The sequence below is a fragment of the Tachysurus vachellii genome, chromosome 12 (assembly GCF_030014155.1).
Source record: "Tachysurus vachellii isolate PV-2020 chromosome 12, HZAU_Pvac_v1, whole genome shotgun sequence".
NCBI lineage: Eukaryota > Metazoa > Chordata > Actinopteri > Siluriformes > Bagridae > Tachysurus > Tachysurus vachellii.
Genome location: NC_083471.1, coordinates 10,509,500 through 10,521,611, shown reverse-complemented (window position 1 = coordinate 10,521,611; position 12,112 = coordinate 10,509,500).

Sequence of the window (12,112 nt, the reverse complement as noted above, 5' to 3'; positions counted from 1 at the left end):
GTCTGATACACAATGGTTCAGTTTAATACTCTGCCTGTGTTTCTCTGTGTCATGGGTAAGTGTTTAGAATCTCATTTATTACTTAATGCATATTGTATTTAGAATATATAAATACATGAGTCATTAGTCACGACTGTGTAACTGAAAATTGTAATTATTCAGAAAACTTCAAATTCAGTACAAAGATAAAAAATAAATCAGTCCAGTTGTGAGAATTTTACTGAGAATTTACACAACTCTTATCTGTATGTATTCAACCTTTTTAATTGTATTATTTATTTATTTATTTCAAATTATTATATTTAGCAGGTTTGCTCTCAGAGACTCAGAGCTCTTTAACTTTGGAGGCAGAAGCTGGAGATAACGTCACTATTTGGTGCCAACATGATCAGACTGTAACATCTTTCATCTTCTGGTTTAAACACACAAGTGATTCAGTTCCACTTCTTCTTGGGTGTAAAAAGTTTAGGACATCAGCTTCATCAGAGTCGTGTTACTTCTTTAGTGAGAGTGAGAGAATAGTGATGTCTGTTCATGGCAGTAAATCATCTCTCACAATCACTGCAGTAAACGTCTCTGATACAGGACTCTATTACTGCAGCTTCACTGAGAAAATGATCTTCAGTAACTCCACATATTTACAAGTGAAAGGTACATTTATATTTATATAGTCATTTTTATTTTCACTATTTATTTTACAAATTTTTAATCTTTTTATTATATTGTTATAGAGTGGATGGTTTTAGTAATAGTTCATTTGGTTCTCTTAAGTTGTAAAATGTATTAAAATGTTCTTCTTTTAGGCATAAATAAAACATTTTCTGAGAACTTGGATAAGGCAAGAGGTTTGTTGTTGTTTTTTTCTCTCTCTCTTCTGTACATTTTATACTAAAATCTGATGCATGTTTACTGAGTAAAAGTCTTTCTTTAATGTTTTCTCCAGGTTCTGTGTCTCCTGCTGTGTTCTTCATGCTGATTGTGGTGTTTGGTTCAGTGACTGTGTTTCTTCTCTGTGTCCTGATCATCATACTGAAGCACAGAAAAACACACAGAGGTCAAATATATACTCCTCTAATAATAATAATAATAATAATAATAATAATAATAATGTTCTCTCTGTTGTTTTAGGTGCTGAAGCAGATGATAATGAGGTATACCTGAGTCAGATTTATTACATTAAATGTTTAACAAATATATTTTACTCATTTCTTTGAGTTTCTGATAATTTAAGTCTGCTGGATTTCTCAGATGATCTTTTGTTATAAAGAAATTCATCTTAAATGATGAATCTTAAAAATACTATCTGTTCAGAAGTTTGCATTTCCCTTTCTGGATGAGCATCTTTTCTGTATCAGTAGAAAATAATGTATTTAATATAAAGGATTTTTTTAGCCTGATTATTAACATTTATTGTTAAATTTTGATAATTTTGTCAAAACAAACAAACAAAAAAAATCCCAAATATAATCATAATTATGTTCATTACTGAGTTCTTGTAAACACTCATGCCCACAAAAATCACTGACCACTGATGCCCACAAAAATCTGGACATTATATGTTCAGTAAAAAAAATCAGAAATAAAAAACTTTTCATCATCACTAAATAACCAAAATATTAGAATCCACAATTAAACAATGAGCTTCAGATTTGAAGAGCTGGATTATTATTCATTAAAATATTCTGAGCTGATGAAGTCTGTGGAAATGATGTGATCTGAATCTATTTTTAAAAATCAAGTTTTAATGATCAAAACTTTAACAATAAATGTTAATAATCAGGTTAAAGGTTATCCTTTATATTAACAATATTTGATTAAAATATATATTTTATATATATAGGGTTAGAGTTAGGGTTTTATATAGGGTATTATATAGGGTTAGGGTTTTATATATATATAAAATCACATATACTTTCATATACTTTATACTTTTTATTTATCTACCTCCTTTTTTTATTTATCTACCTCCTTTTTAATTTATCTACCTCCTTTTTATTTATCTACCTCCTTATTTCCATTTCTTCTTATGCTTGAATACCGGACAGACGTAAAAAGCATTTCACTACATGTCGTACTCTGTATGTGTACGTGACAAATAAAATTTGATTTGATTTGCTATAAAAAAAAATGCTTGAAAAAAATAGAAGCAGAGGCGAGTTGGACTCAACTGATTTATTCTTTCTATTCCATCGTCTCGTCTGTGATCTCTGTGTCATTACATGATCCTGACTGATTCTGCTCTACAGCTCTGGAAGAAGAAAACCAAGAGGAGACATGATGAAGTGGAGTACTCTTATGTTGTGTTTTCTTCTGTTGTTGAACGTTAACAACAATGAGTGTGTAATCAGTCGCTAATTTTTAACCTCAGTCTAATGTTCTCCTTCAGTTCTTCAGCATATAGTATGGACTCATTTACAAGAACAGTTTAGTGCAATATTTTCTGTAATTGGTGAAACTTTTAATCATCTTCAAAATATAAAATATATCATTGTTTATGAACTGAACATAGCATGTATTTTTAAAATATCCGAAAACTGCTTATACTTATATACTTATAAAAAAAAGTAGATTACTCACATTAAATGTATTTATTTGTTTGTTCACATCATCGTTTATTACTCAGAATTCTTCTAATTAAATAAATGTACTGTACATTGTGTAATTATAGAGCATTGCACTGGATGAGCACTAGATGGCGCTGTGAGGGTTGTTTTATAAATAAACAGAAGTGTTGATCACAAGGAAACAAGGTTTAAATCAAACCTATCGCTTCCTGTTTACTCTGCAATTTAAAGGGCAGTAATTCACTAAAACTCCACACCTCATACTGATTACTCTCTCTCTCACTCATTTTCTACCGCTTATCCGAGCTACCTCGGGTCACGGGGAGCCTGTGCCTATCTCAGGCGTCATCGGGCATCAAGGCAGGAAACACCCTGGACGGAGTGCCAACCCATCGCAGGGCACACACACACTCATTCACTCACGCACTCACACACTACGGACAATTTTCCAGAGATGCCAATCAACCTACCATGCATGTCTTTGGACCGGGGGAGGAAACCGGAGTACCCGGAGGAAACCCCCAAGGCAGGGGGAGAACATGCAAACTCCACACACACAAGGCGGAGGCGGGAATCAAACCCCCAACCCTGGAGGTGTGAGGCGAACGTGCTAACCACTAAGCCACTGTGCCCCTCATACTGATTATAAATAAGAAAAACATTTTTTAATTGTAATCCCTGTATTACTGAATCATGTTTTTTAAATATATTTTTAATGAAATGTCAAGATGTTGGCAGTTAACAGCAACTGTTAGCAGTTCTGTGTTACAAATAATATTAAATAACATTAATTTTTTTTTTTACATTATCATTTAGAACAGAGAACGGCAATGAAATAGTTGGTGAAATATTTAAAATAATCCATAAAGTAAGAGTACGTTACTACTCTTATTTTATAGTGTAAACTAGCATAATGCACTAATATATATAAAATAATACACTAATATATGAGTATTGTATTTTATATATATATATATATATATATATATATATATATATATATATATATATATATATATATATATATATATATATACACACACATATATAAATAAGTGTATTTATTATATAAAAATTAGTGTATAATTATATAGTGTACTAATATATGTATATATAAAAAAAACACATTTTATATATATACACTATTTACACACACACGTGTACACAGTGCACATGTACACTCACAATTGCTGCAAGCCCCAGAAGGAAAAATGCATTCATTCATATACAAAAAAAATTAGTGCCAGTACCCCTACAATTAAGTCTGTTACATATGCCACGCTTCTAAAATAAACTGCCCAGTTTATTTTCCTGATTAGGAATCCTAGATATTTAAGCTTGCGTTTGTGACAGGGGAGAAACAGATAATGTGGAAGGCCACAAAGAATCAGCAATCCTGTAAGTCAGCCCTAGTTCTCCACAAGACTGCTTGACTTGTGTAACTTTATAAAGGTCCTTTCCAGTGGGGTGCCAGCTTCATGCAGCTTGCCACCTGGTCATTGAGCCACACCATGGCACCTAAGGCCAGTGACACAATACTTCATGGTATATTTTCTGACGTTCATGGGCTGCTTTACTGTGCATCCGTACACTGCTAAAGGCAAAATCCAGTCTAGTCAACAATGAAGAAACAAACACAGCATGAAATCTGGGCATCTGAGAGTCAAAAGCACTGGTGGAAAACAGTACATTAAAGGGGACTTGTGCTTCCCGTCCATGGGTCAGGAAGTATGGTGTGAAAAGAATGCTGGATTGGGGTGTTTTAAGCAAAATCTAGATGCTTCTTATAATCATCACCGTGCCCACCATAGGTGTCAAAAGTGTCTAACGCTCAACCAAACGATCTGACTTTAGATGGTAAGGAGTGGTACATGACCTTTTAATGTGCAGCATACCATATAGGCTCCAAACCACCTCTTCCTCAATCTGACAGCCCTAATCTGAATGTAAAGTCTCTGGAACATTTTAAGTGTTACGAACTCAAATTGTCTAGGAGTTATTGAGAACGTAACAAGTAAATAAATAAATGAGAACTTTCCTTTTCCTCTATCCCAGCTGCTCTCACTTTTTAAATTGATACTTCTCATAAAGATTCACACCAAACCCCTCTATTTAACACCATACTTTGAAAGAACACCGAACCAAAAATATTCTTAAATTGCGTTTATTATTCAGGGCGTAACAAAAGCCAATGAATATAAATTATATACCAATGTCAAAGTAAATAAGCCTACACAACCAAGGCGTCAGGAGAGAGCCAATGCCGAAAACAACAAACAAAACAAAAACTTACTTAAGGTTAACAAAGTAACTTCCCTGCCCAAAATTAAAATAAAAGACAATATTCTTACCTCTCTCCCTGACTAACGAAAAACAGGCGAAAAATATTGTTTATACTTCCCACTCCAGCTGATACCACTGCTACACAAACCTTCTATGACCCCTTCAACGCTCGCTTCAGCAAGAGTTGAAGCATGAGGAGAAAAATGGACAGTTTTTGTCATTTGTAACTTCACAGCTGGAAGTGTGACCTGCAGGAGCTGTCTGGACTGGTCTCTTGGCATGTTGTATTTCCTCAGAGGCAGACGCTGGTGGTGGTGTAAATTTCTGTAATGTATAAAGTCAATATGTAAAGTTATATAGAAAAACGAGTCCTTTTCTTTAACTCAGTCTATGATGGTTTCTGGTCTCATCACTACTGGAAATCGACTGTTTTGCTCTTCACGCAGAAGTTTCCAGATCACATCTACATCCACATAAAAAGCTCTGTCTGGTAAAATGGAAGACAATTATAGAGAATTTTATAGAATTACTTTGATTATCACTATTAAATTAATTGTAGTAAACAATTTTAAATGAAACTCCTCCAAAGTCCTGCTCTTTATCAAGAACAGACTCAGTGGGCAGCAGTGACGACACCTTGTGTCTCTTTGGTTCATTTTATTTTGCCTCATTGATCGTTCTCATTCTCTTCGTTCTCTTTTCATCAATCTGTTTTTTTATGGGTTTATATCTTCTGTCTTGTTTAATCTAGCCATGGGGGTCACAGTCCAGTGACTTCTGTGCTGGTCCCAAGCCCGGATAAATAGAGAGGGTTGCGTCAGGAAGTGCATCCGGCATAAAACATTGCCAAATCTAACCATGCGAGTTGTCAGTAAGAATTTCATACCGGATCGGTCGAGGCCCGGGTTAACAACGACCGCCATCGGCGCCATTGACCCACAGGGCGCCGGTGGAAATTGGGCTACTGTTGGTCGAAGGAGTAGAGGAGGGAGGAGAGTGCACAGACAGAGAGAAAAGAGGAAAGGTAAGAGTGTAGGACTGAAAATAGGGACTCTGAATGTTGGTACTATGACAGGGAAAGGTAGAGAGCTGGCTGATATGATGGAGAGAAGGAAGGTGGATATACTGTGTGTACAGGAGACCAAGTGGAAGGGTAGCAAGGCTCGTAGTATAGGAGCAGGATTCAAGCTGTTTTATTATGGTGTGGATAGTAAGAGAAATGGGGTAGGTGTGGTCCTGAAGGAGGAGTTTGTGAGGAATGTTCTGGAGGTGAAGAGAGTGTCAGACAGGGTGATGAGTCTGAAGTTAGAGATTGAAGGGGTGATGTTGCATGTTGTTAGTGGTTATGCCCCGCAGGTAGGTTGTGAGTTAGAGGAGAAAGAGAGATTCTGGAGTGAATTCGATGAGGTGATTGAGAGTATTCCCACGGGTGAGAGAGTGGTGATAGGAGCGGATTTTAATGGACATGTTGGTGAGGGGAACACAGGTGATGAGGAGGTGATGGGCAAGTTTGGAGTTAAGGAAAGGAACCTTGAAGGACAGATGGTAGTAGACTTTGCTAAGAGGATGGACATGGCTGTGGTTAACACGTATTTTCAGAAGAGGGAGGAACATAGAGTGACTTACAAGAGTGGAGGTAGGAGAACACAGGTAGACTACATCCTTTGTAGAAGAGGCAATCTGAAAGAGATTAGTGACTGTAAAGTGGTAGTGGGAGAGAGTGTAGCCAGACAGCATAGGATGGTGGTGTGTAGGATGACTCTGATGGTCTGTAAGAGGAAGAGGTCAAAGATAGAGAAGAAAACTAAGTGGTGGAAGCTGAAAAAGGAGGAATGTTGTGAGGAATTTAGACAGAAGTTGAGGCAGGCTCTGGGTGGTCAGGTAGTGCTGCCGGATGACTGGGAAACTACAGCAGAAGTGATCAGGGAGACAGGGAGAAAGGTGCTGGGTGTGTCATCTGGAAGGAGGAAAGAAGATAAGGAGACTTGGTGGTGGAATGAGGAAGTTCAGGATAGTATACAGAGGAAGAGATTAGCCAAGAAGAAGTGGGATATGGACAGGACTGAAGAGAATAGACAGGAATACAAGGAGTTACAGCGCAGAGTGAAGAGGGAGGTGTCTAAGGCCAAGCAGAAGGCATATGATGAGTTGTACACTAGGTTAGACACTAGAGAAGGAGAGAAGGACTTGTACAGGTTAGCTAGGCAGAGGGATCGAGATGGGAAGGATGTGCAGCAAGTTAGAATTATTAAGGATAGAGATGGAAGGGTGCTCACAAGTGAGGAGAGTGTACAGAGGAGATGGAAGGAATACTTTGAGGAGCTGATGAATGAGGAAAATCAGAGGGAAAAAAGAGTAGAAGGGGTGAACTCTGTGGAACAGGAAGTAGATAAGATTAGAAAGGATGAAGTCAGGAAGGCTTTGAAGAGGATGAAAAGTGGAAAGGCAGTTGGTCCTGACGACATCCCGGTAGAGGTCTGGAAGTGTCTAGGAGAGGCAGCAGTGGAATTTTTAACTAGTTTGTTCAACAGGGTATTAGAAAGTGAGAGGATGCCTGAGGAATGGAGAAGGAGTGTGTTAGTGCCGATCTTTAAGAATAAGGGTGACGTGCAGAGTTGCAGCAACTATAGGGGGATAAAGTTGATGAGCCATACAATGAAGTTGTGGGAAAGAGTAGTGGAAGCTAGGTTAAGGAAGGTGGTGGAAATTTGTGAGCAGCAGTATGGCTTCATGCCCAGAAAGAGCACAACAGATGCAATTTTTGCTCTGAGAATGTTGATGGAGAAGTATAGGGATGGTCAGAGGGAGTTGCACTGTGTGTTTGTAGACTTAGAGAAAGCGTATGACAGGGTGCCAAGAGAAGAGCTGTGGTACTGTATGAGGAAGTCAGGAGTAGCAGAGAAGTATGTCAGAGTGGTGCAGGACATGTATGAGAGGAGCAGGACAGTGGTGAGGTGTGCTGTAGGTCAGACAGAGGAGTTTACAGTGGAGGTGGGACTGCATCAGGGATCGGCTCTGAGCCCCTTCCTGTTTGCTATAGTGATGGACCAGTTGTCAGAGGAGGTCAGACAGGAGTCTCCTTGGACGATGATGTTTGCAGATGACATTGTGATCTGTAGTGAGAGCAGGGAGCAGGTGGAGGAAAACCTGGAGAGGTGGAGGTTTGCGCAGGAGAGAAGAGGAATGAAAGTCAGTCGTAGTAAGACTGAGTACATGTGTGTGAATGAAAGGGAGGGAAGTGGAACAGTAAGGTTACAGGGTGAAGAGGTGAAGAAGGTACAGGAGTTTAAGTACTTGGGGTCAACAGTCCAGAGTAATGGAGAGAGTGGGAAAGAAGTAAAGAAGCGAGTGCAGGCAGGTTGGAGTGGGTGGAGAAAGGTGTCAGGAGTTCTGTGTGATAGGAAAATATCAGCAAGAATCAAGGGGAAGGTGTACAGGACAGTGGTGAGACCGGCCGTGCTGTATGGTTTAGAGACAGTGTCACTGAAGAAGAGACAGGAGTCAGAGCTTGAGGTAGCCGAACTGAAGATGTTGAGGTTCTCTTTGGGTGTGACAAGATTGGACAGGATTAGGAACGAGTACATCAGAGGGACAGCCCATGTTGGACGTTTGGGGGACAAAGTTAGGGAGGCGAGATTAAGATGGTTTGGACATGTTCAGAGGAGGGAGAGTGAGTATATTGGTAGGAGAATGTTGGACATGGAGCTGCCAGGCAGGAGGCAAAGAGGAAGGCCAAAGAGGAGGTATATGGATGTAATTAATGAGGATTTGAAGCTAGTGGGTGCAAGGGTTGAGGATGCAGAAGATAGGGTTAGGTGGAGAGAGATGATTCGCTGTGGCGACCCCTGAAGGGAAAAGCCGAAAGAAGAAGAAGAAGATATCTTCTGTCTTGTTTCAGTGATTTTTCTAGTTTAAGTTAAAAATGGATAACCTCTAAACTAACCATGTTCTTCTGCCTGATGGGATAAATCACTTCCTGGCAGATAAAATACAGTTATATATTTATTCATTTTAAGGGCAGAATTAAAATAAAATTGGAGCCAAATAAGCTCGTAATTTCTTTAGTCACCATTCAGCTGTTATAGGCAGAGTTGTGTAAAAACCAGCCATCTCTCAAACCACAAGACAAACACATCCACTAACTGTCCACTTCATGGTTTAAATGCTATTTTCCAACCACAGAACTGACACGCAGTAGGTTTGTAGGCATCGCTTTCACATCTGAACTGAAAAGACCTCTGACGCTCAACACCCTGTGTTTTAACTGCTTCTTACTAACAGCTACTTTTAAACACCTGAGTTTCCACTTCTCACTTAACAAGAATGCAAAAGCCTGAATGATTACAATCCTTTTCTTCAAATTATTTGAAAGTCTTCAAATTATATGAAATTAATGCAGATGCTCCTGAGTACAAAACGAATTGGAGGAACATGAAACGCCACATGAGCAGTAACCTGAGCTCAGAATCAAACCCCACAATCTGCACCACCATTTAGCAAACAATCCCACCTGTAATATATAATAATTGGCATCTAGTTTATATATTTTTAATTACTTATTATATTAAAAATAAGCTTGAAAGGAGACATATGTACAGTATATGCACAGCACTGAAGAAAAGTCTTTTTTAGTACATATTTTGTTCTAGGCTTCTGCATTATTGGGTCAGTACAAAAACATTACTTTTCCACTTAAAAAAACCCAAAAAGTAACAGAAAAAAATTTCAGGCCTCTTTATTTTGCATGCAGACTGCGATAAGATTCTCCAAGTTTACCACAAAATATCGACTTTGTTATTACTGTTCACTTCTCTTTATAGAAGTTGTTATTCTGTTTATTTTCATGTAATTGTTTTTGAAGGCATCATTTCTAAGACTTTTTCACAGTACTATGTTTATATACTGCTATATATATTGCTCCAGTTTCTTAGGAGTTTTTGACTGTAACCTGCAAAATAAAGCAGCCTTCATTATGGATTCTGTCTAAAATACAATGGTACGGAATATTTAGCTTTTTTTACTGACACCCAAAATATTTTTGTAATCTCTGGTATAAGACTTTTGCACAGCACTGTGTGTGAATATATTTCTGCAGGCATTTTTAGTTTTAACATTAAAATACCTTTAAATCTGCTCCTCCACAAGCACCAGCACCACCACCCCCTCCCCCAAAGACACAGATAAACCAGCATTCAATTTGCCCCACTGTCTGTTTCAGTTAGAAACTGTGTTTCTCTGTGTCATGGGTAAGTGTTAATAATCTTATTTATTACTTTATTAAAAGGATAAACGATTAGTCTGACTGTACAGCACATGTGGCAGACCTTGGTAAGGTTCTCCTGATCAGGAGATGATGAGTGTTGTAATGTAGCCAGTGTCTGACAATGTTTTCTTTTTTTCCTGTCATAACCTTTTTTTGTTTATAATAATTTACTAAGTTCAGTAAAGCCACACTCTGTCACCCATCACACTACTGCTGATACAGACTCAGGACCATCATTAGTGCTCATAAACTTCACTTTCAATGCATTTATTGGCTTTATATTTAGACGTATTGTTGCCCATGACTATTTCAGTGTAAAGTTGCCAATCTCTGTGTTAGAAAGCCTGTTTTTTCTCTTTTTTTTATTTGACTTCTGTAGCCTCTGCTTTTCTCTCTGAGAGTCTCTATACCGAGCTTGGTGGTAGGTTTTCCTGAACCTCACATAAACATACCTAAAGCATCTAATGCCCGATTAGTGCCCATCATTTTTCCTCTTTCTCTTTTTATTTTCTTGCTCTAGGTGCAGATCCAAACTGTCGGTCTAAATCCTGTCTTTACAGCCCTTTAATTTTCTTAAAGCACAATAAACATTAACTCATCTTCCTCACATCAATCATTGATGAGGCTCATGGTGAACTCCCGAGTCCTCTCATGCTCTGAGACAATAATGCAGTCGAGGTGAAGTTAACAGCCTCTAAGGCGCCGTCAGTTCACCTCCTCGGGAATAGAAACGACTGCTGCAGGATTCTGCACATTTCATCAGACTGTAAACCTCGTGTCAGGCTCTCGCTGTGTTATCCGGTGCAGCAGAATATTTACAAGCGGACAGCTCCATCTCTTTATTTTAGCCAGTGTTGTGCTAGTTACTAAGAAATAGTAACTAGTTACCGTTACTAGTTACTTCATTCAAAAAGTAACTCAATTTCCTTGTTGATTACTTTCACCAAAAAGTAACGTGTTACTGTTAAATGTAACTTTTTAGTGACTTTTTTAAAGAACGTTCTTTAATGTTCCCATTAATGCCCTTTTATGCGTTATGGTCTATACAAACACAAAACTGTTTGTTGATCTGTCCCTGGCTAACAGTGCGGTTAAAATCTAGTCGCTGTTGTTTGGCTGGAGGGGCTTGACTCACTCCAAGTGTGTCCACCGACACCGGGTTAGATTCTAGCTTCGTCGAGGCATGTAGTTTAGGACAGTAGATAGGACCTTCGAACCAGAAAGACACATCTTACATTTGACTAAAGACATTTGTCTTTATTCTCAACTAAAGTGAAATAATGAACATATTTCCACTTAGAGAAACTCGTCTTGCTCTCGCCTTGACTCGCCATTACTTGAATAAACGGAAACACCCCAACAGTGCAGCGTCTTCTTCGTGTTTACAGGTTGGCATCCACCAATCCTACAATGCGTCACTGCTGTAAACAGGTTAGGCTGTAGGTTACACTTCAGCCTAAATGAATTAATTTAAAAAAGTAACGGATAAAGCACCATATGGTAACGGTAACGGAGTTACTTTATTTAAAAAAGTAATGCGTTAGAGTACAGTATTAGTTACTGTCAAAAGTAACGTGTTATTGCCCAACACTGATTTTAGCTGGAAGAAAACAGCAGATTTGTTGAGGCTTCGACAATCAACTGCTCTTTGTGTTACTAATGATACTGATGCTGAAAACTTCTAGAAAACTTTGCAGTCATTTGTTTTCTTAAACTGATTGTAAATGCTGACAAAATTTATTTTACATTAATGCTGTGAATGTGTGCGTGTGTGTGCCGGTGTGCATGTGTGCATGCTGTTGTTAGAATTTGTGTCTGTGTGTGTTTGTTAGAGTGTGTGTGTGTATGTGTGTGTGTGAGAGAAAGTGTATGTGTGTCTTTGCTAAAACACATTTTCCAACCACAGAAGTGACACGCAGTGTGTTTTGTGCATCTCTGTATAAAAACATGTCCAGCACCAACCCCACGTTACATCCGCTTCTGACCACAGGCTGTTTTCACA